This window comes from Monodelphis domestica, chromosome 1 (assembly GCF_027887165.1).
Source record: "Monodelphis domestica isolate mMonDom1 chromosome 1, mMonDom1.pri, whole genome shotgun sequence".
NCBI classification, from domain to species: Eukaryota; Metazoa; Chordata; class Mammalia; order Didelphimorphia; family Didelphidae; genus Monodelphis; species Monodelphis domestica.
Genome location: NC_077227.1, coordinates 402,575,433 through 402,601,804, shown reverse-complemented (window position 1 = coordinate 402,601,804; position 26,372 = coordinate 402,575,433).

Sequence of the window (26,372 nt, the reverse complement as noted above, 5' to 3'; positions counted from 1 at the left end):
TTAGGTTTAGATCAACATCTCACATCCTATACGCAGATAAACTCAGAATGGGTTAATGACTTGAATATAAAGAAGGAAACTATAAGTAAATTAGGTGAACATAGAATAGTATACCTGTCAGATCTATGGGAAAGGAAAGATTTTAAGACCAAAAAAGTTGGAAAAAATTACAAATTGCAAATTAAGTAATTTTGATTACATTAAATTAAAAAGGTTTTGTACAAACAAAACCAATGCAATCAAAATTAGAAGGGAAGCAACAAATTTGGGAAAAAAATCTTCTTAACAAAAACCTCTGACAAAGATCTAATTGCTCAAATTTATATGTAGCTAAATCAATTGTACAAAAAGAACATACCATTCCCCAAACTGATAAATGGGCAAAGGACATGAACAGGCAATTTTCAGATAAAAAAAAATCAAAACTATCTATAAGCACATGAAAAAGTGTTCTAAACCTCTTATAATTAGAGAAATGCAAATCAAAACACCTCTGAGATGCCACCTCACACCTAGCAGATTGGCTAACATGACAGCAAAGGAAAGTAATTAATGCTGGAGGGGATGTGCCAAAATTGGGACATTAATGCATTGCTGATGGAAGTGTGAATTGATCCAACCATTCTTGATGACAATTTGAAACTATGTCCAAAGGGTTTGGGGGGACTCTGCCCTTTGGTCCAGTCATGCCACTGCTGGGTTTGTGCCCCAGGGAGATAATGGGGAAAAGGACTTGTACAGGGATGTTTATGGCCATTCACTTTGTGGTGGCAAAGGATTGGAAAATGGGGGGATGCCCTTCGACTGGTGGAAGTCTGAACAAATTGTAGTGTCTCTTGGTGTTGGAATACTATTGTGCTGAAAGAAATAATGAACTGGAGGAATTCCATGTAAATTGGAACAACCTCCAGGAGTTGATGCAGAGTGAAAGAAGCAGAACCAGAAGAACCTTGTGCACAGAGATGGATATACTGTGGCACAACTGGATGTAATGGACTTCTCTGCTGGCAGCAATGCAATGATACAGGACAATTCTGAGGGATATGTGAGAGTGAATGCTATTAGCATCCAGGAAAGGAACTGTGGGAGTAGAAAAACAAACCGCTTGGTCAGATGCGTCCAGGGGGACACGATTGGGGATGTACATTCTAAGCAATCACACTGATGCAAATATTTTTAATTAATATATTTATTTTTTATTTATTTTTTATTTGGTCATTTCCGAACATTATTCATTGGAAACAAAGATCATTTTCTTTTCTTCCCTCCCCCCCTCCCTTCCCACCACCTCTCCCATACCCCAGGCGTGATTCCACTAGGTATCACATGTGTTCTTGATTCAAACCCATTTCCATGTTGTTGGTATTTGCATTAGAGTGTTCATTTAGAGTCTCTCCTCAGTCATATACCCTCCACCCCTGTAGTCAAGCAGTTGCTTTTCATCGGTGTTTTTACTCCCACAGTTTATCTTCTGCTTGTGGATAGTGTTTTTTAGATCCCTGCAGATTGTTCAGGGACATTGCATTGACACTAATGGAGAAGTCCATTACCTTCTATAGTACCAAAATGTATCAGTCTCTGTGTACAATGTTTTCCTGGTTCTGCTCCTTTTGCTCTGCATCACTTCCTAGAGGTTGTTCCAATCTCCATGGAATTCCTCCACTTTATTATTCCTTTTAGCACAATAGTATTCCATCACAAACAGAGACCACAATTTGTTCAGCCATTCCCCAATTGAAGGGCATCCCCTCATTTTCCAATTTTTGGCCACCACAAAGAGTGCAGCTATGAACATTCTTATACAAGTCTTTTTCCTTATTATCTCTTCGGGGTACAAACCCAGCAGTGTTATGGCTGGATCAAAGGGCAGACAGTCTTTTATCGCCCTTTGGGCATAGTTTCAAATTGTCATCCAGAATGGTTGGATCAATTCATGACTCCACCAGCAATGAATTAATGACCCTACTTTGCCACATCCCCTTCAGCATTCATTACTTTCCATAGCTGTCATGTTAGCCAATCTGCTAGGTGTGAGGTGATACCTCAGGGTTGTTTTGATTGGCATCTCTCTGATTGTAAGAGATGTAAAACACTTTTTCACGTGCTTATTAATAGTTTTGATTTCTTTGGCTGAGAACTGCCTGTTCATGTCCCTTGCCCATTTATCAATTGGAGAATGGTTGATTTTTTGTACAATTGATGTAGCTCTTTATAAATTTGAGTAATTAAACCTTTGTCAGAGGTTTCTATGAAGATTTTTTCCCAATTTGTTGATACCCTTCTGATTTTAGTTACATTGGTTTTGTTTGTACAAAAACTTTTTAATTTGATGTATTCCAGATTATTTATTTTACATTTTGTGACTCTAAGTCTTGCTTGGTTTTAAAGCTTCTCCCTTCTCAAAGGTCTGACATGTATACTATTCTGTGTTCACCTAATTTACTTATAGTTTCCTTCTTTATGTTCAAGTCATTCACCCATTCTGAATTTATCTTGGTGTAGGGTGTGAGGTGTTGATCCAAACCTAATCTCTCCCACACTGTCTTCCAGTTTTCCCTGCAGTTTTTATCAAATAATGGATTTTTGTCCCCAAAGCTGGGGTCTTTGGGTTTGTCATAAACTGTCTTGCTGAGATCATTTATGCCAAGTCTATTCCACTGGTCCTCCTTTCTGTCTCTTAGCCAGTACCAAATTGTTTTGATAACCACTGCTTTATAGTATAGTTTGAGATCTGGGACTGCAAGTCCTCCTTCCTTTGCATTTTTTTTTTCATGATTTCCCTGGATATCCTTGATCTTCTGTTCTTCCAAATGAACTTAAGTTATGGTTTTTTTTTCTAATTCAGTAAAGAAGTTTTTTGGTAGTTCAATGGATATGGCACTAAATAGATAGATGAGTTTGGGTAGGATGGTCATTTTTATTATATTGGCTCATCCTACCCATGAGCAGTTAATGTTTTTCCAGTTGTTCAAGTCTAGTTTTAGTTGTGTGGAGAGTGTTTTGTAGTTGTGTTCATATAGTTCCTGTGTTTGTCTTGGCAGATAGATTTGTAAGCATTTTATATTGTCTATGGTGATTTTAAATGGTATTTCGCTTTCTAATTCTTGCTGTTGAAATGCGTTAGAGATATATAGAAATGCTGATGACTTCTGTGGGTTTATTTTGTATCCTGCAACTTTTCTAAAGTTGTTGATTATTTCGAGTAACTTTTTGGTTGATTCTCTAGGATTCCTTAAGTAAAACCATCATATCATCTGCAAAGAGTGATAGCTTGGTTTCCTCATTGCCAATTTTAATACCTTCAATTTCTTTTTCTTCTCTAATTGCTACTGCTAGTGTTTCTAGTACAATGTCAAATAGTAGAGGTGATAATGGGTATCCTTGTTTTACTCCTGATCTTACTGGAAAGGCTTCTAGTTTATACCCATTGCAGATGATGTTTGCTGATTATTTTAGATATATACTGTTTATTATTTTTAGGAAAGGCCCTTCTATTCCTATACTTTCTAGTGTTTTCAATAGGAATGGGTGTTGTATTTTATCAAAGGATTTTTCTGCATCTATTGAAATAATCATGTGATTTTTGTCAGTTTTATTGTTAATATGGTCAATTATGTGGATGGTTTTCCTAATATTGAACTATCCTTGCATTCCTGGTATGAATCCTGCCTGGTCATAGTGGATGACCCTTGTGATGACTTGCTGGAGTCTTTTTGCTAGTATCCTATTTAAGATTTTTGCGTCTATATTCATTAGGGAGATTGGTCTATAGTTTTCTTTCTCTGTTTTTGACCTGCCTGGCTTTGGGATCAGTACCATGTTTGTGTCATAGAATGAATTTGTTAGAACTCCTTCTTGGCCTATTCTGTCAAATAGTTTGTTTAATATTGAGATTAGTTGTTTTTTGAATGTTTGATAGAATTCATTTGTGAAAACATCTGGACCTGGGGATTTTTTCTTAGGCAGTTCTTTGATGGCTCATTCAATTTCTTTTTCTGAAATGGGGTTTTTAAGGAAATTAATTTCTTCTTCTGTTAGTCTAGGCAATTTATATTTTTGTAAGTATTCATCCATATCACCGAGATTGCCATATTTTTTGCCATATAATTGGGCATAGTAGTTTTAAATGATTGCCTTAATTTCCTCTTAATTAGAGGTGAGGTCTCCTTTTTCATCTTGTATACTGTCAATTTGGTTTATTTCATTCCTTTTTTTAATTAGACTGGCTAGTACTTTGTCTATTTTATTTGTTTTTTTCAAAGTACCAGCTTCTAGTCTTATTTATTAAATCAATAGTTCTTTGACTTTCAATTTTATTAATTTCTCCTTTGAGTTTTAGGATCTCTCATTTAGTCTTCATCTGAGGATTTTTAATTTGTTCACTTTCTAATTTTTTAATTTACATGCCCAATTCATTGACCTTTGCCCTTCTTAATTTGTTAATATATGAACTCAAGGATATAAATTTCCCTCTGAGTACTGCTTTGGCTGCATCCCATAGGTTCTGAAAGGATGTCTCATCAGTGTCATTTTCTTCAATGAAGTTATTAATTGTTTCTATGATTTGTTCTTTAACTGGTTTTGGAGAATCATATTGTTTAATTTCTAATTAATTTTTGATTTACCTCTCCATGTTCCCTTACTAATTATTATTTTCATTGCATTGTAATCTGAGAAAGTTGCATTTATCATTTCTGCTCTTTTGCACTTGTTTGCAATGTTTTTATGCCCTAATACATGGTCAATTTTTGTGAATGTACCATGTGCTGTAGAAAAGAAGGTATATTCCTTTTTGTCCCTATTTATTTTTCTCCACATGTCTACTAACTCTAATTTTTCTAAGATTTCATTCACTTCTCTTACCTCTTTCTTATTTATTTTTTTTGTTTGATTTATCTAGTTCAGAAAGAGGAAGGTTCAGGTCTCCCACTAGTATAGTTTTTTGATCCATTTCATTCTTGAGCTCCACTCATTTCTCCTTTAGAAATTTGGATGCTATGTAATTTGATGCATACATATTGAGTACAGATATTTCCTCTTTGTCTATACTGCCTTTTTTCGGGATGTAATTACCTTCTCTATCTCTTTTAACTAGATTTATTTTTACTTTGGCTTTGTCGGATATCATGATTGCGACTCCTGCCTTCTTTTTGTCAGTTGATGCCCAATAGATTTGGCTCCACCTTCTTACTTTCACCCTTTGTGTATCTTCCTTTCTCATATGTGTTTCTTGTAGACAGCATATGGTAGGGTTTTGGACTCTAATCCACTCTGCTGTTCTCTTGCGTTTTATGGATGAGTTCATTCCATTCACATTCAGAGTTATGATTAGTAGCTGTGTATTTATCAGCATTTTGATTTCTACCCCCTGGTCTTGCCTTCTCTTCTTTCACTATTTCCTTCTACATCAATGTTTGCTTTTGAACAGTCCCCCTAGTTTCCACCCTTATTTTACTTCCCTTTCTACCCCCCTCCCTATTTATCCCCCCCTTATTTTCCCTGTGGTCTTTCTAAAATTAACCCCCGACTCCCTCCGTCTCTTGTACTGCTTCCCTCCCCACCAGACCGTTTGTTACTTTTCTACTCCCCTATAGGGTGCAAATCTATTCTCTGCCCCCAATGGATTGGATTGTTTTTCCCTCTTTGAGCCACTTTCAAAGCACATAAAACCCCTCATGCAAATATTGATAATATTGAGGTGTGTCTTGATCAATGACACATATAAAACCCAGTGAAATTTCATGTTGGCTATGGGAAGGGGGTAGAAGGAGGGGAGGGAAGGAACATGAATCATATAACCATGGAAAAATATTCTAAATCAATTAATTAAATAAAAATTTTCAAATAAAAAAAAAGAAGCAGACATGATCTCTTGAAGGATGTGGAGCTTGGGATTTTAAGAAATTACACTAGAGAGTGCTTTCCAGAAGTGAAGGCAAACTCTGAGTTCATTCATAATCATTTCCATAGCAGCAGCTGTAGGAATTCACTCCATTGGGCCTGGGAAACTTGGGGAGGGAAATCCTTTCTGTAAAAGGACTGTCTGATAATTGGGCCTTGACGAATTGGAATAGGTTTTTATGGATGAAGAGATTCTTTTTCCTGGATATTAGTCACCAGTTGAAGTCACTGCTAAGTGGAGTCAGCATCATATTTATCAGCATTAAAAATAACCTCTTCAGCTAACATAGAAACAAACAGCATTAAAAGATATACAGGACAAAATTTTCTCTCTTGCTCTCTGTCTCTGTCTCTATCTATCTGTCTGTCTGTCTATCTGTCTGTCTGTCTGTCTCTCTCTCATTTACCAATTATCACCAATATGAATGGAATAATGTAATCAGAGACATAAAACTAGAGAGGACTTTGGAGATCATCTGGTACAATCACAATCCTCTCCCTCTATCCTAGAGATGTGCAATCTGAATCTAAGAAACTTAAATTGACATTTTAAAGTCAGATGGATAGTAAAGAGTAGAGTTGAGATTTTAATTTGGGGCCTGTGACTTCAAGGTCAATATTCTTTCCCATGGCATTAGATAGACTGACAGTGGAAAACTGGGGGGAGTAAACCACAGTCAGAATTTTTTCCAGGTTTTCAGTGATGGCAAGCCAACTATTAGCATATCTTTACAATACCAATATTTTTCCTTGGATGCTACAGTTTAGTGACACATAGGATACCATGGTCTTAGAAGAATCACAATTATAGGTTGTAATTTCCATGATCAAAAAGTAATGAAAAAAATATAAATAATAATAGGAATGGTGGATATAAATAGACTTTGTGTCATGGCCAATGATTATAAGAAGTAATGTTAATGTCATTGAAGTAAAATCACAATTACCTTGGGTGATAGTAATTAAATTCAATAAATTTAATTCAACAATCATTTATTAATCAATCAACATTCATTTATTAAATATTTAGTAGGTACTGGTCACTGTAATAGGAGCTAGGGAGGCAAAGGCAAAAGTAGAATAGCTCCTTCCTCCAAGAAGCTTACATTCTAAAAGGAGAGAACATGTTTGTATACAACTGATATGTACATATATATATATATAATATTTATATATTATATATATATATATATAATATATATATATAAAACAGACACTAGGCATCTAGGTAGTACAGGAGATAGGGCGCCAGACTTGAAGTCAGAAAGATTCATCTTCATGTGTTCAAGACATTAACAGTGTGGCCCTGGACAAGTCACTGAATGCTTGCCTCAGTTTCCTGTTCTATAAAATGAGATGGAGTAGGAAATGCACACCACTCCAATATCTTTTACAAGAAAACCTCATTACTGAAATGACTGACCAATAACAACAAAACACATACACACATGTATATGTGTATATGCATCAGAAAAACTTCATGCTGAAGGCAGCAAGTAAGCTGAGTAGTAAAAGAAAAGAGATTGTATCATGTAGAAGTGTGGAAGGTATGCATTACGAGGACTGAGAATAGTCATCACAAAAGTGTGGGAAAGGAGAAATGGACTGTGAAGAAGAAGAAAGGATAATGAGGGCAGTTTGACTGACACAAGAAATGTGAAGTAATGCGTAATGTGAATGGAAAGGTATGAAGGGTGCTAAATGCCAACCAGAAGAATTTATAGTTGATCCAGAGGTAATATTGTTCTTCATTGAGGATAGTGACATGGTCAGAGCCATGCATTAGAAAATTACTGGCAGCTGTATAGAGGGTGGATTAAATGCAAGCTGGGCTAGGCTGGAATTAAAAGACAAACAGGAAAGGGATTTTACCAAAGAGTTTTCATCCTTCTGAGGGATTATGACAGCTGAATAGGTTGCACACAAGTACACAGGTAAGTGAATGCCCAATAATTTTGAGATAGAGAAAGGGCTAAAGAGGGATTGGGTGGAGAAAATCATGAAAAGTGGCACTTGCTGCTGTGCTTTGAAAGGACCCAGGGATTCTATGAGATGGGAAGGGAAAGCATCCCACACAAGGGGACCAACAGCTTATGCCAATACTCTGAAGCAGCAACATGCACTATGAACCATGCAATGGCTTTGGATATAGGACAGAGTCTATCTTTGACAGCCACTTCTGTTATTCAATTCAAGGAAGCAGTTACAACAAAAGATGTTCTATAAAAGATGTTTAGGAAATATAAGATCAGAAAGAAAGGTTGTAGCTATAGGGAAGAAGTCATAGATATAGTCTGAAAGTTACACTGGTATCTAAGAGAGGAAAAGGACTGGAGGAAGGCCTCCAGTGCATTAGGTCCATATTTTTATTGAACTTAACGGATATGAACATATGCATATGCAGGTGAATGAGTATACACACACATACACACATACACAGGATCAAAGAATCATGATTTGTACCTGGGCAGGAAATATCCATATTATTAGCAACATAGTTACATAAAATGTTAAAGTAAAAAAATAAAGAAAGAAAAACTATTCTAAGACCAGCCCTGTACCTTATAGCTTAATAAAGCAAACATTCAATCAGGGAGAGGTAACACACTCTGAAAGAGAAGAGTCCTAGATTTATAATCCAAGGTTTCCGCTTCTACCTGTGTGAGCTCAAGCCAGTTACTTAGTATCTCCAGTCATCAGTTTTCTCAACTGAAAATTATGGGGTTGTATTAAGGTCCCTTTTCTAAAGTCCCTTCCAAATCTAGATCTCTGGTTCAATATTTCTTGATAACCTATTAAGAAAAAAAAAAAAACTTTTGTCACAGTGTATTGGTTGTAACCTACCCAAGTATATTCAGACTTTACAATGCAGGATTGATCCAGCTGATAAGAAGAAAGGAAGGGAGGAAGGAAGGAAGGAAAGAAGGAAGGAAGGAAGGAAAGAAGGAAGGAAGGAAGGAAGGAAGGAAGGAAGGAAGGAAGGAAGGAAGGAAGGAAGGAAGGAAGGAAGGAAGGAAGGAAGGAAGGAAGGAAGGAAGGAAGGAAGGAAGGAAGGAAGGAAGGAAAGAAGGAAGGAAGGAAGGAAAGAAGGAAGGAAGGAAGGAAGGAAGGAAGGAAGGAAGGAAGGAAGGAAGGAAGGAAGGAAGGAAGGAAGGAAGGAAAGAAGGAAGGAAGGAAGGAAGGAAGAAAAGAAAAAAGGAAGGAAGAAAAGAAGGAAGGAAGGGTTACCCAGGAATGCAATAATTTGTATAATATTTTATGGAATTTACTATATACAGTTATAATATTTATACATTGTAGGAATAGCATTAGGGAGTAAAAATAGTTCCAAATTTGGAGAAAGGAAGACTTGGCTTTAATGTCTACCCCTAACATTAGCTGAATGATGCCTGAGTGATTCCATCAACTCCATAGTATTCATATCCTAAGCCCCAGAAAGGCTGCAATCTATAGTGGTAGAGGGAGTGAGGGGATATTACTATAGCACCATTTCTTTGTGTTGATGAATCACATAACCTTCTCATAGTCATATATTTTTATGCATTATAATTGATTTTTCATATTTAATTTTTATGGTTCTTTTATTTGTTTTTTAACAAAAATTAGAATTGGCATACACCCTTTAGTGTCAGCGGAGTGAGTGGGAGGAAATGGAATATTCAATCAGTAGAAACTTATTAAGTGTATGGTCAATATATCCATCAATAATTTTTGTTCTTGGAGGTGGAGTCAAGATGGCGGTCTAGAAGGAGCAGAAGTTCAGACCTCTGAATACCCTTCCGATCACAAGCTGAATGCTACTAGGGGACTAAAAATCAAACCTAACAACAAGACAGAGCCAAGGAACTCCCCCCACCACCACTGTACTCAATTCAAAAGGTATGCTCCCCCCCAAAAAAAGCCAGAATCTGAGAACACCCAGATTTAAGGGGAAGGCAGAAGGAAGGTCCGAGGACCCCTCCCCCCCACCCAGAGCTCTAAGCCTCCAGTGACAGTGGAAACTTCTGGGCGGGCAAAGGAGCTGGTCTAGAGGGTATACCTTGTCAGCAGGGCTGTGCCAATCTCACAGGGTCAAAAACAGATGGCGGGGAAGTAGCCGGAGTGAGAGCATAGAGCTGGCAGCCTGGTCAGAGCTGTGGAGATCCTCCAAATTACTCCAGCTTTCCAGGAGTTTTTGACCTCAGAGCACACCCAGCCCAACCCAGCTGAACTTAATCCCATCAAAAGTCTTCAGAACTCAGGGAAGCCCAGGCTCCAACACCCATCCATCACTGACTGTTGGACTTTAATCCAATCAAAAGCCTCCAGAGGACAGGGAAGCTCAAACTCCAACAGCCCTCCCCAACAGACTGCACCGAGAAATCTTCTGTCAAAATTCCAAGAGGGGAGACTGACAGAAGGCCCCAAAACAAAAAAAAAATGAAAGAAGCAAGAGCACAGACATATACAGGGAGCAAAGAAGGGGTAAATATGAGCAAACAACAGAAAAAGAAGAAAGAAATTACATTAGACAGCTTCTATTCAGCAAACAGAACAGAGGAGGAGGGATAAGCAAACGATAAATCAGAAATCCCAGTGAAATGGATGCAGGCATTGGAAGAACTAAAAATGCAATTCAAAACACAATTGAGAGAGGCTGAAGACAATTGGGAAAAGAACTTAAAAACTAAGATAAGTCCTCTGGAAACAGAGGTACTTGAATTAAAATGAGAAAATTATGTCTTGAAAGCCAAAACCAACCATCTGGAAAATGACGCAAAGGAGATGAAAGACGAGGCAAAGAAGATGAAAGATCAGGCAAAAGAGATGAAAGATGAGGTAAAGAGGATGAAAGATGATGTCCAAAGAAAATCAGACCAGAAGGAGAAGGATGACCAAAAAACCAGGGATGGAATCCAGTCTTGAAGAACCAGAATACAACAACTAGAATTAAGTGACCTCATAAGGCAGCAGGACACTATAAAACAAAACCAAAAGAATGAAAAAATTGAGGAAAATATGAAGCATCTCATTCACAAAACAGAGTATTTAGAAAATCGTTCGAGGAGAGACAATTTAAGAATCATTGGTCTACCAGAAGACCATGACAAAAGAAAAAGCATGGACACAATGCTACAGGAAATTATGTATGTATGGAAAATCACCTTAAAAATATAAAATACTTAGGAATCCATCTGCCGAGACAAACACAGGAACTATATGAACACAACTACAAAACACTCTCCACACAGTTAGAACTAGATCTAAACAATTGGAAAAACATTGACTGCTCATGGGTGGGATGAGCTAACATAATAAAAATGATAATCCTACCCAAATTAATTTACTCATTTAGTGCCATACCCATTGAACTACCAAAAAACTTTTTGCTAAATTAGAATAAAGTGCAACAAACTTTAATTGGAAGAACAAAAAATCAAGGATATCCAGGGAAATCATGAAAAAAATGCAAAGGAAGGAGGACTTGCAATATCAAATCTCAAACTTTACTATAAAGCAGTGGATATCTAAACAATTTGGTACTGGCTAATAGACAGAAAGGAAGATCAATGGAATAGACTTGGGGTAAATGACCTCAGTAGTGTATGATAAGCCCCAAGATCCAAGTTTTGGGGACCAAAACCCACTATTTGATAAAAAACTGCGGGGAAAATTGGTAGATAGTATGGGAGAGATTAGATTTGGATCAACATCTCACACCCTACACCAAGATAAACTCAGAATGGGTGAATGACCTGAATATAAAGAAGGAAATTATAACAAATTAGGTGAATAAAGAATAATGTAATTAGGTGAATACAGATTTTTGAGAAAGGAAAGACTTTAAAACCAAGCTAGGGCTAGAAAAAATCACAAAATGTAAAATCAAGAATTTTGATTACATCAAATTAAAAAGTTTTTGTACAAACAAAACTAATGCATTCAAAATTAGAAAGGAACCAACAAATTGGGAAACAATCTTTATTCCAAAAACCTCTGACAAAGTTTTAATTACTCAAATTTATAAAGAGCTAAACCAATTATACAAAAAAGCAAGCCATTCTCTTATTGATAAATGGACAAGGGACATAAATAGGCAATTTTTCAGTCAAAGAAATCAAAACTATTAATAAGCACATGAAAAAGTGTTTTAAATCTCTTATAATCATAGAAATGCAAATCAAAAGAACTCTGAGGTATCACCTCACACCTAGCAGACTGACTAACATGATAGCAAAGGAAAGTAATGAATGTTGGAGGGGATATGGTAAAGTCAGGACATTAATTCATTGCTGGTGGAGTTGTGAATTGATCCAACCATTCTGGAGGGCAATTTGGAACTATGCCCAAAGGATAATAAAAGACTGTCTGCCCTTTGATCCAGCCATAGCACTGCTGGGTTTGTACCCCAAAGAGATAAGGAAAAAGACATGTACAAAAAATACTCATAGTTGCATTCTTTGTGGTGGCAAAAAAAAATTGAAAAATGAGGGGATTCCTTTCAATTGGGGAATGGCTGAACAAATTTTGGTATATGTTGGTAATGGAATACTATTGTGCTCAATGGAATAATAAAGTGGAGGAATTCCATGGGGACTGGAATAACCTCCAGGAAGTGATGCAGAGTGAGAGGAGCAGAATCAGCGAAACATTGTACACAGAGACTGATACACTGTGGTACAATCAAGTGTAATGGACTTCTGCATTAGTGGCAATGCAGTGATCCTGATCAACTTGGAGGAATCAACAAGAAAGAACACTATCCACATCCAGAGGAAACACAGTGGGAGTAAAAACATTGAGAAAAACAACTGCTTGAATACATGGATCTTAGGGATATGGTTGGGGATGTAGACTCTAAATGAATATCCTAATGCAAACAACAACATGGAAATAGGTTCTGATCAAGGACACAAGTAATACCCAATGAAATTGGGCATTGGCTGTGAGAAGTGTGGGTGGATGGGAGGGAGGGAAATAATGTGATTATTGTAACCAAGGAATAATGTTCTAAATTGACTAAATAAACTAATTCAAATGGAAAAATATATATGTAGATTCCCCTACATAAAAAAATAATTTTGGTTCTTTGTACACGTTATAAAATGAAAATCACTCAGGAATAGAGAGAGCTCCACCCATGGGCAATATGACATTCCTGGGGTCAACTCAGACTCTGAATGTTGCTTCCTGTCAATCTAATTTCTTGACTCAAGCTAAATCCACAGCCAGAGATGACTGGCCTATGGCCAAATCCAATCTAGTACTCTCCAAATCACTGGCTACACTAAACTTCCAAAAACTGAGCCAAATGCCCCGGAATGAGGTCTGAAAGGAATTGTCTCCATTTGTCAGGGAAGGACACACACTCCTTAATTGCCCATTTCCTTCCTCTGCATCATTTTGTGCAGAGGAAGGACACTGGAGAGGGCAAGGACCTTGGCTAAGGTTATCCATCTCTTTTCCTCTTTTTCCTTTCCCAAATAATCTGTCCTCTCCCTCCAAGATGATTCTAGATTCTTTAATTTCCATAAATTTATATGGAAAAAAATCCTTTTTCTGGCACTTTTTTCTCCTATGAATGTGTTGTTGTTATTCCCATAATTCTATCTTCTATGCGGTTGAGATTGGTTTTGGGGGAGAGACTGAAGGACGATAGGAGATACTGGTATCTAGAAATCTCAGGTGAATTAAAAAAAAAACTTAAATCACTGGGTTTGTCTTGTGTGATCTTTAATTTTTTTTGGAGGGGTGCTTTTTTTCACTTTCTGAGAGTATTTTCAATTGGCTTACCACAAAACAATGTACTTTTCTGTAATAAACTAACATTTTCAAAGCATTTTGCTAATTCCTACACTGTGGAGGAAAATAAATACAAATATTGTTATGTCTATTTTACAGTTGAAGAAACTGAGACTCAAGAAGGAAAATGACTTAGTCATATGTAATCTTTATATCAAAAGTTGTCACATGATGTAAAAGGGGCAACATATACTTCATGGGATTCCTCATCTTTCTGGCTAATTGTCTGTTCTCATAAAAAAAAAAAACTGATGTCACTGCATAGTTTTTCATATTCAGAACTTTCTTCCTATAGTCCCATTGTCCTAACTGGCAAGTGTCTAATATAAATCAATATACCATTCCAACATGGCTCCTTCCAAGCTTCAATTTATTCCCCAGGTGTCTCTTCATAAGCTCCTTTGCTGCCATAAAATACTCTCCACAGTGCTCTCCCTCCCCATCTTTCCATTATTGATCTATTTTTCTATGACTCCACCAAAAAAAAAAAATGCTTTCTCTGTCTACTGCCTTAAAAAACAAAACATAATATTGTCTTGACCTATTAGGATCAATTTTCTTTGAGGTAAGAACTGCCTTCACATTTATATGTGTATCCTCAGTGCATAATACAGTATTTGGCACATAATAAACAGTATTAATAATTTTTAAAAATCCAGTCATTCATATGTTCCTTCATTCATTCATTTTTTCCTAACCCCTTACCTTCTGTCTTAGAATCCATATAGTGTATTGGTTCTAAGGTAGAAGAATGGTGAGTGCTAGGCAATGGGGGTTAAGTGACTTGCCCAGGGCCATATAGCTAAGAAGTGTCTGAGGCATGATTTCAACCCAGTATATCCTATCTCTAGGCCTGACTCTTAATCCAAGGAGCCACCCCCATTCATTCATTCTTGACATGTCAAAGTCTGTTGTCATATACTTGCCCACTTGAAAACACACAGTCGACTAAACTCAAATAATATTATTTGTAGCTTAAAGAATAAAAGCAAAAATCATATTATTTCATGGAAAAAATATACTACCTGTCAACGAGTAAGCCTTCTTCAGAAATGTATAAAACGTTAGTCATCTTAAATCATATATTAAGTAGGGCTCGCAGTAGATATTGACTGACCCCATCAGAGTTATCTACAATTCCAGGTAGGTGGCATAGACAAGGATCCCTACAGCCACTGTTATCCTTTCACAGCTATACAGAGATCATTGCAAATGGTTTAGTTAATACCAGTCCTTTGTACAAAGAAAACACTTGAATACTCCCAAGATTTCCTCTCAGAGACAATATAAGAATAGTTGGATTCCTGAAAAGTTACAGTAAAAAAGAGTTTAGATACTACCCTCTAAGAAATTATTGAAAACTATCTAGAAATTCTAGAATCAAAAGACAAAATAAAAATTGAAAGAATCCACCAGTCAACCACCCCAAAGAATCCCAAAGATGAAATGCACAGGAATGCTATTGCTAAGTTCCACAGAACCTAGGTTAAGGGGAAAATACTATAAGCAACAAGGGGGGAAAAAATTTAAATACTGTGGAGTCAGTATAAAACAAAACAGCAGCTACACCATTAAAACAAGACACAGAACACAGCATTTTGTAGAGCAAAAGAACTGGGTTTATAATCAAGAGAAACATATTAAGCAAAAGTGAGCATAATTATGAAAGGTAAAAAAAATGGATATTTAACAAACTAAAGGAATTTCAAGTATTAATGGGTAAAAACCCAGAACTCAGCAGAAATAGTGATCTATAAGAAATATACAAAGGTAATGAAAGACTAATCATAAGCAACGCAAGAGGTCAAAGCACTTGATTCCTGAATGGGAAAATGTTATCTTTGGTCACAGGGAATGCCATAATTGCCTGGGTGTTTTGAAGAGGTATGAATGAATAGAAGACTCAATGTTGAGGTGATTGAGATGGAATGAGCCAAAATGGTGGTGGAATAAACCAAGAGGAGGTAGGATTGAACGACTATCTCATATGGAGGAGAGATGAGTAGAGGAACTGCTGTGGAGAAAGGGACAAGGGGGTAAAGGACTAGTAGTACTACAATCCTACTCTCATCAGACATGTGATAAAGTGAGAACAATATACAGAATTAGAAGAGTAAAAGTCTTCTTAACACACAGAGAAACAGGGGGGGAAAGGGAATGGGATAAGGGAGAGACTGGGAGTCCCTTTAGGAGACTGGAGGATAAGAGAAGGAAGGGTATGTTCTACATTTCCTCCATCTTGTGCTTATTTAAACTTGTGGAATAATTAATCTTGGGACAGAGAAGAATTTGTAATAGAATTTAACTATTAATAATAATGACTCCTTATATTTTATTGTGCTTTAAGCTACATGAGTAGCTAGGTGATATAGTAAGGAGGGCAAAGGGATAAGTAAAGGGGCACAATGAGGATCATCCAGAAGACAGCATATATCAGGGGGTAGACATGGTAAGGTGAGGATATAAGGGAGGGACTCTGGATTAGATAGGGGTAGGGATTTTTAGAATCTAACTTATATCAAGAAGTAGGAGCGCATGGTAGGAAGAGCATTTTGAAAAGACGGATAGAATAAGGATTAAAAGGGAAAAGGATACGAGAAGGACCTTTGGAAAGGTGAGTCAATTTGGAACTATGAAAGCAAGGGGAGCAGATAAGGCAGGATTTGGGGGAAAGGGTGTGAGTTGGAGAGGTATTGTTCAAAAGAAATTGAACATCTGAGGAGGAACAAGATGGAAAGAAGGAAAAGGACAAATAGTGAGAAGGAATTGGAGTAAGTGGAAATGCACAGCTAGTAACTTACATCTAGTGTAAATAGAATGAATTCATCCATGGGAAGAAAATGAGTAGTAGAAAGGGTAAAAAAATAAGGATCTAAAAATGTGTGGTTTTAAAGAAACACACTGAAAATGAGAGACATACAAAGAGTAAAGTTGAGGAGCTAGAACAAAAAATGCTATTCCTCAGATGATCCAGAGAAGGGAGGGGTAGTAGTCATGATTTGTGGCAAAATTGGGGCTGAAATGTATATATTTGGAAGTGATAGAGATGGTAACTATATTGTGTTGGAGGCTACTATGGATAATGAAACATTATCAGTATTGGACCTGTATGCGTCAATAATTATACCATCCATATTTTAAAAGGAAAAACTAAGTAAGATACAGATGGAAATAGATAGCAAAATAATAATAGTGGAGGACTTTTAATTTTATCTTTTCAGTACTAGATAAATCTAACCAAAAAACAAATAAGAAATTCAGGAGATGAATAGAATCTTTGATAAATTTAATAAGATAAAAATCTAGAGAGCTCCCACACAACTGCATAAGATCTAAGCCTGAGTATAAAAATAGTCTAAACAGTTTCTGGTGGGACAACAATGGTTTAGAAAGCATAAATATTTTCCCAAAGTCTTATTTTAACTTTCATCATATTATGGAGATAAACCTGTATTACTTAGGGATTGTGGCATCATAATAACTAGTTCCATTGATATAACCAAGCTGGAAAGACTTGGTTTTGTAAAGAGTATGGTCCTGGCAACAGATTGTGTCTGCTACCTAAGGACCAATCCAGTTAAATATGGCATGATAATGTATGTAAACTGATAACCAGATGATTTAAGTTAATCAAAATAACTGCTGATAGGAACATGTAGAAATAGGCCTGATATTTCATTGCTAGAGTAGTTGTGAATTTGTTTTTAGAAACCAAGATGGAAATATACATTAAGAGCTGTGATGTAATGCTCATTGACCTAGGGATCCTATTAGTAGGATTTGGTTCTAAGTGCATTATTGAGAGGGTAAAAAGCTATGCATGTATTAAACTATTCATAAAAGCTTTGTTTGTAATGACAAAATAACTGGAAATAGCTCAAATACAATAATTTGGGAGAAATTGCTAAATAGATTGTAATATTTGAATGTAATGGATTATTGTAAATATAAAGAAAGTAAGGAAATATATGGAGATGTGAAAAGAGAAGGAAAGAGAATAAGAATATTACATACTTTCATTATATTAAAATAAGTAACAGCCACAAAATCAAGAGAAAAATGCATCAAATCCAGAGAACTGAAAAATAGAGAATGTTTATATTAGCACATATATTAACATATTTTAAACAAATTGTAAAAAATGTTTTGCATATAATTTTGTGCACTTGTTTTTTTAAATATTTTATAGGTGGTGGTTACTAATTATATAATAAAAAAATTGGGAACGAAAAGAATTCCTTTCTCTTGATATTTTATCAAGTTTTCCCTCCACATAGCTGAAGTACATTGTCAGAAAAGAAGGGCTCTACAGAGACCAGCTGGATGTCCAGAAAACCTCCTCTTGGGCAGTGTAGTTGAAGGTACAATTTCCTCGCATTTGCCTCTGCCATTAATAGTAGGGATGAGAAAGAGAGGATCCTCTTCCATATTTCAGGATCATAAGAGCTACATTCCGCTCTATCCTTCAAAAACAGGAAAATACAGAGTCTATGACTAAAGATTTCCTATTTCTATAATTCTAGATTTAGAGTTTGGAGCTCACCTAATTTAACCTCTTGATTTTACAATTGAAAAAATAGACATACAGAAATGTTAAGTGATGTTAATATTATATGGCTAATTAAAATTTCTTTGATTCAAATACAGGTTCCTCTGATGCCAAACTCTATACTTTTTTCACTATCCCACCTTATGCCACCAATTCATCCCAAATTACTGAGACCAATACTCCATAAGGTGCCAAATTACACATCCATGGTCTCCACAAGAACAAAGCATTGAAAATCCCAAGGTCTCATTCGAGTTGATCAATGAACTTTTTGGATCAACTACTAGCATTTAATACTATTTTATAATTTTCTTCATGTGATATTTCCATTTATGATTAGAAAAAATAGTATGAGTTACTGCTATATCATGTAGATTTGTGAGACTTAACAGGGTCTCATAAAATTGTCACAGAAAAACTGGATTTAAAAAAATAGAATATTTTTTAAATTGCTTTAAATTCAATGAAGCAAATATAAAAAGGAACTTGAAGCAATGGGACCATAATTAGGTAAAACTGTACTCACCACAACATTTCTTTTCCAAAGACCAAAAGAATTATAGACTTACATATTAATTATCTGACCAAAGAAAGAGGAAGAAGTGAGAAAGAAAAGGGAGTATAAAAAATTATTTCTTCATTAGGCTATAATAGACCAGTAAGCTGGGTCAAGTAATATTAAAATAATAAGTACATTATTTATTCCTTACCTGTTTTGTGCCAGGCATTGTGCCATGTACTGGGGATACAAATATGAAAAAGATAAGCAACTTCCCTCTTAAGGGATGTTATAATTCAAAGGGGGAAGACAATTTACAAAAGAAAAACAAAATGGAAGTGGAGGGTGGAGGGTAGTGGAAAGCTACTAAAGGTGGGGAAAAGGCAAAGAAGTCTAAAACTGAGTTCAGCCAGAGAAAGTGAAAAAATCTAAAATGCGTGTGTCCAGTAGAGAAATAAATATAGTATGGCTTTATGAGCTACTCTGTACGTGTGTGTGTATGTGTGGTGTATGTATATAATATCAAGTATGTTTGATGAGGAAAGAAACTATCAAATTTGGTAAAATTATGACTTAGGTATTTGGTGAAATGATATAAATGTTTCCTTCTTGACTTTTGGAATTGCTAATTCCACAAATATGGATATAGAGATAGAAGGTTCTACAGAAGTCATCTAATTCAACACACTCATTTTTCATAAGAGGAAACTGAGGACTACGAAGGCAGGCAGAGTCAATATTAGTTCTAAGTTCTTCTGAACCCAGTTCTAGAGCTTTTTCTGGTAGGTCTTGTCTAATGTAAGCTTTGTCTCTCCTCCCACATTCAACACTATACTCTACACACTTGCTTAATAAATGTTTGTCGAATGAATGAATGAATAATAAATGAATGTCTTTAATTGTCAATACTTATGCAGTTCAGGAGACCATCAGTGATTCTGGCATGGTGCCTATGACTGCCTGCTTACAACCAGTCATTTATAAGACCTGCCATTAATAAAAGGTGATGAAGTGAATTTTCTGATTCTTAATCAATAAACTGGGTCCAAAATGGATGAGATATTTTCTAACAGTGTTTGGGAAAGGCACATTTAATTCAGCGAGCAGGTATTAAGTGCCTACTACATGCATGAAATCCCTTTAGAAACTGATAGGGATGACAACTATCATTGCCCTCTGTGACACCTAGTGAGAAATAAAAGTACTATGGAGTGTGCTTGGGATAAAAGAGATACTCCAAAGAGTTATAAGAAAATTTGAGAACAAGAATTCTTTCTCCTGGCAGAGGAAGAAAGGCCCATGGGGGAAGAAGTATAATGAATGAGCTGTGTTTTGAAGAAAAAGAAGGATTAAAAACATTTTTTAAACCCTTACCTTCCATTTTGTAATCAGTAGTGCATTGGCTCTAGGACAGAAGATTGGTAAGGGCAAGGCAATGGGGGTTAAGAGACTTGTCACACAGCTACGAAGTGTCTGAGGTTGGATTTGAACCTAGGATCTCCTGCCTCTAGGCCTGGCTTTCAATCCACTGAGCCACCCAGCTGCCACCCAGCTGCCCCCCAAAAGAAGGATTTTGAAAGACAATGCTCAGGATGCATCACAGTCTCTAGAGATGGCCTACTCCAAAGCATGAAGGCAGAAGATGGAATGCTGAGTTTGGGGAGCAGCCAAAGCATCCACTTTGGTTGGAAATAATGAGACTAATAGGAAATAGCATTAGAAATGTATATTGGAGCTTGATTCAGGTTAATATCAATCAAAAAAATTATACTTTATCCTTCCTATAAGTAGTCACTGAAGCCTAAAAGAAAGCCATAGATGAAAGGGTTTTTTTTAATTAATTAATTGATTTAGAATATTTTTCCATGGTTATATGATTCATGTTCTTTCCCTCTCCTCCTCTTCCCGCCCCCCAGAGTCAACAAGCAATTCAACTGGGCTTTACATGTGTCATTGTTCAAAACCTATTTACATATCATTAATATTTGCAGTCTCATTGGATTGATAGTAATCATTTAAAGTCAAAATCCCCAATTATATACCCCTCATACAATGGGATCAATCATATGTTTTTCTTATGTGTTTCTACTCTCAAAGTGTTTTCTCTGGATGTGGATAGTGTGATTTCCCATAAGTTCCTCCGGATTGTCCTGGATCACTGCATTGCCACTAAGGGAGAAGTCCAGATTGTGCCACAGTGCATCAGTCTCTGTGTACAATGTTCTCCTGGTTCTGCTCCTCTCGCTCTGCATCACTTCCTGGAGGTTGTTCCAGTCTCCATGGAACTTCTTCACTTTATTATTCCTTTTAGCACAATAGTATTCCATCACCAACATATACCACAATTTGTTCAGCCATTCCCCAATTGAAGGGCATCCCCTCCTTTTCCAGATAAAGGGTTTTAAATAAGAGGTTTCATATGGCCACACTTGTGCAATGGGAATTTTATTTTGAGAAGTGTGTGAAGGATAGGTTTTCAAGAAACAAGGAGATATAATGAGAAACTAGTGCAATAGTCCAGTAGAAATATGATAAAATACTTCACTAGAGTAGATATGTGAGGGGAAAGAAGGGGACAGGTTTGAGAGATGCCATAAAAGTAATAAAAAGTTGACAACTGCTTATTTCATCTAACTGTGTAAATTGCTGCTCCTGGAGTGCTCATTGGGAAGGTAGACTTTGCTGGGAATACAAATCTCTATAGACAATCCTTGCCTTGAAATTTCAGTCTCTCTACAGGAAGTCTATGTGCTAGAAGTAATTCTTGGGCAAACTCTCTTTGCATATAGAGATTACAGAGAACTCAAAAATTTTCTCTTTATTTGTGCAATCTGATTGGGCTTTCTCATCATAATTTTTCAAGACTAGCACTGGTCCGTGGGGATTTTGAGAAGGCACAAGGAAGCAAAACACGGAATAGCTCCTCTCTCTCCTCCATTCTTACTCTCATTCTCAATCACTGAACTAGCTGTGATCCCAAACACTGCGCTCAACTCCCCTCCTAAACCTACTCTACATAGCTTTCTGAAAACAAACTAACTTTTCTTTTTCACTTTCTTCTCTAAGGAACACTACTTACCCAAACTCCTATAGGCCTAATGATCAGTTTCCACCATCATGTTCTCATAAATACCAACATCAAAATGTGTCCCTATGATGCTTAAATCATCCAAAGGCATAGAAGTTAGAGGCAGCTGTATATCCCCCCCGTCTTCCGCTCATAGTTTTACTGACAATCTTAGACTTCAACAGTGAAATCTCACTCTTCCACCACCATATGGTGCTGCTTTTTTCTGCCTCTAGTTTCTGCCAATAGCACCAAACATGCATATACAGACACAAACAGCTGAGCCTACTCCATCTGCTTTAGGATGATCTGTATTTTCATGTTTTTCCATCATAAAAGTCAGGATTGCCTACACATAGAAAAAGCCCATTTGTTACATGCAACTTTCAGAACTACCTGAATCCAGAATGATAGAAGATTAGCATTTGTCCCTAACAAGAAAAGTGGTTCCATGGATAAGAACTAGATTTGAAGTTAGAGAACTTGAATTCAAACCCCATCTGTCACATGCTGCCTTTGTGACATTTAACGAGTTACTTAATCTTTATGGGCCTTTTTCTTCACCTGTAAAATGAGAAGGTTGGACCAGACAATCTCTAAGATACTTTCCAGCTTTAAATCTGACAACATTAGTCAAATTCATTATAAATCACAAAGGTCCATGTAAACCTACATGTCTGTAAACATGCTGACAGGGAGAATGTTATAATGAAAATAAATCTGGACTTGAATTCAATACACATAGATTAAATCCTGGTTCCAACACTTATTTTGAATGTCATTTAATTTCTCTAAGCCTCATTTTCTGTATATGTACAATATTTGTTATCTTCACCTTATATAGTTATTATTAGGAAAGTATTTTATAAACCTTAAAATGTGTTAGAGATTTGAGTGGCATATGTATGTGTGTATATGAATGAGGTTTGTGAATATTAACTGCATTAGGATAATAATGTGGTCCCAAGATTCTGCCCCATGATTGAGCTATGTAGTAAAACCAAAGGTCTCCCCAGGGTGGCACCTCTTTGCCTGGGCTTAGAGTTACTTTTAACTATTCAATGCTGATTCCTGGAAATCAATTGCAAGAAGACTGTTGCTAACATGAACAGACTTGTGGTTGTGTTGACAGAGCCAAAACAACAGCTTAAAGCAAATCCCAGCTGCAGTATTGCTCCCCTGCCTATCACTGTCTGTCTCTCCTGCTCCCTGAGAGAATATCGCCTACAACAGACATTGCATCATCCATGTGTTGTAATCTTTCCTCCACTGCATTTGTCTTTAGACAAAAGAAGAAAAAAAACTAAAGGTATTTACTTATTAAGAAGGCAGTCTTATGTCTCAGCATCCTTTACACCTTCCCACACACAGGGTGGTATGGTTGGAACAAGCTGTCCAGGGAGACAGATGACCAAGGAGACCCATATAAAAGCTCTGCCTCAATCATGAGTTAAATTTATCACGTGAGGCAAATATCTCACTTCTTTGGGTTTCATCTCTACCAGGAGCTGATCACCAGAGATGACATCTAAGGTCTTTTCTAGCTCTGATTTTCTGTGATATTCTCTGTATTCTCCCTTCTTTTGTATTCTATTTCTTACAACTCTTAACATTCAATATTCTAACATTCCTTCAAGTTCTAAGATTTATCTATTCACTTGGACAGAGGTCAAGTTGATGGATGGCATAAAAGCCCTAAGTAACTAGCCTGTCCCTTTCAGAAGCCTACATGAAAGAGAAACACAAAAGAGGCAGTCAGTCTGTTTTAAACATGCAGATTAGAGATCAGAAGAAGTGGGGATGAGTAGACATGGGTCTAAAGAGGGACAAGGGTCTAGGTTTTAGAAAATTTAATCTTCTTTCACTCAACAGGAGGACATTGAAGGAATTTTCCTCTCTTACACAGAATGACAAGGAGTATGTTTTAGTCTCTGAATGGGAGTTAAATGGGCCTAAATTAAGAGATAGAGGTATCCATCCAAGTAGTCTGTGATATTGTTTTTCATTTTTAACAATTCCCACTTAACTCTGGACTCTTTCACCCTCCTAATCATTTTTATCTGACTAGGTATTTGGGATCATCAGACTTCTATAGCTAAAAGGACTTTAGATATGATTTAGATTAATGATCCCATTTTTAGAGATGAGGACACTGAGATGGAGAGAAGGAAAGAAACAGTACCTTTTTAAAATTTAGATCATTATTAAATGCTTATTGTGTTGTATTTCATGTTCTCTTACTTGTAGCATTTGAGTTAAGGATTACTGGGAGCTACTGGGTGGAGACCTCCTTTTACCCTGGTACATGTCCATGGAACACATGGTACCTCTGTTTCTATTGTGTTTTAAATCTTAATATTCAACAAATGTGCCAGAGAAAGAACCAGTACCAGAGAAAGAACCACTTCTGAGCAATGAAGTATTAGAACAGTCATCTGAGTTCCAGAAACTCTGGTCAATGGTCTTTCGGGAGTCTCAGCAGCTGAGTTTGGTGAAGATCTAAATCTGAAAAAAATATTCTTATCAAGACTAGCAGTAAATCAACATGACAGCTGAGATACTGGATTGTGTAAGAAAGGGAGCAGTTAGTACATTAGCTGACACACTCAGATTTGAAGTCAGTGGGGAGAATGTTTTGTATCAAGTATCTCAAGTTTGAGTCCACTTTACCTAGAAGAGGAATACAAAGAGAATTGATCCTCAGTTTAGAATTTTGTTTTAATTCAATCATTGATAAACTTTCACTGTAAATGTTCATCTTTGATTTTGAAAAGGACCAATGGCATCAGTGCATGATGTTTTTTTTTCTTTTTTCTTTGTATTTTTCTTTGGTCATTTCCAAACATTATTCATTGGAAACAAAGATCATTTTCTTTTCTTCCCCTTCCCCCCCCCCCCTTCCCACCACCTCTCCCATAGCCCAGGCGTGATTCCACTGGGTATCACATGTGTTCTTGATTCATACCCATTTCCATGTTGTTGGTATTTGCATTAGAGTGTTCATTTAGAGTCTCTCCTTAGTCATATCCCCTCCACCCCTGTAGTCAAGCAGTTGCTTTTCATCTGTGTTTTTACTCCCACAGTTTATCCTCTGCTTGTGGATAGTGTTTTTTAGATCCCTGCAGATTGTTCAGAGACACTACATTGCCACTAATGGAGAAGTCCATTACCTTCCATTGTACCACAATGTATCAGTCTCTGTGTACAATGTTTTCCTGGTTCTGCTCCTTTCACTATGCATTACTTCCTGGAGGTTGTTCCAGTCTCCATGGAATTCCTCTACTTTATTATTCCTTTTAGCACAATAGTATTCCATCACCAACATATACCACAATTTGTTTAGCCATTCCCCAATCGAAGGGCATCCCCTCATTTTCCAATTTTTAGCCACCACAAAGAGTGCAGCTATGAATATTCTTGTACAAGTCTTTTTCCTTATTATCTCTTTGGGGTACAAACCCAGTAGTGCTATGGCTGGATCAAAGGGCAGAAGTCTTTTATCGCCCTTTGGGCATAGTTCCAAATTGCCCTCCTGAATGGTTGGATTAATTCACAACTCCACCAGCAATGAATTAGTGTCCCTACTTTGCCACATCCCCTCCAGCATTCATTACTTTCCATAGCTGTCATGTTAGCCAATCTGCTAGGTGTGAGGTGATACCTCAGAGTTGTTTTGATTTGCATCTCTCTGATTATAAGAGATGTAGAACACTTTTTCATGTGCTTATTAATAGTTTTGATTTCTTTGGCTGAGAACTATCTGTTCATGTCCCTTGCCCATTTATCAATTGGAGAATGGCTTGATTTTTTGTACAATTGATGTAGCTCTTTGTAAATTTGAGTAATTAAACCTTTGTCAGAGGTTTTTATGAAGATTATTTCCCAATTTGTTGCTTCCCTTCTGATTTTAGTTACATTGGTTTTGTTTGTACAAAAACTTTTTAATTTGATGTAGTCAAAATTATTTATTTTGCATTTTGTAACTCTTTCTAAGTCTTGCTTGGTTTTAAAATCTTTCCCTTCCCAAAGGTCTAACAGGTATACTATTCTGTGTTCACCTAATTTACTTATAGTTTCTTTCTTTATGTTCAAGTCATTCACCCATTCTGAATTTATCTTGGTGTAGGATGTGAGGTGTTGATCCAAACCTAATCTCTCCCACACTGTCTTCCAATTTTCCCAGCAGTTTTTATCAAATAATGGATTTTTATCCCAAAAGCTGGGGTCTTTGGGTTTGTCATAAACTGTCTTGCTGAGATCATTTACGCCAAGTCTATTCCACTGATCCTCCTTTCTGTCTCTTAGCCAGTACCAAATTGTTTTGATAACCACTGCTTTATAGTATAGTGTGAGATCTGGGACTGCAAATCCTCCTTCCTTTGCATTTTTTCCTTTTTTTTTGTCAGTTGGTGCCCAATAGATTTGGCTCCACCCTCTTACTTTCACCCTATGTGTATCTACCTTTCTCATATGTGTTTCTTGTAGACAGCATATGGTAGGGTTTTGGACTCTAATCCACTCTGCTATTCGCTTGCATTTTATGGGTGAGTTCATTCCATTCACATTCAGAGTTA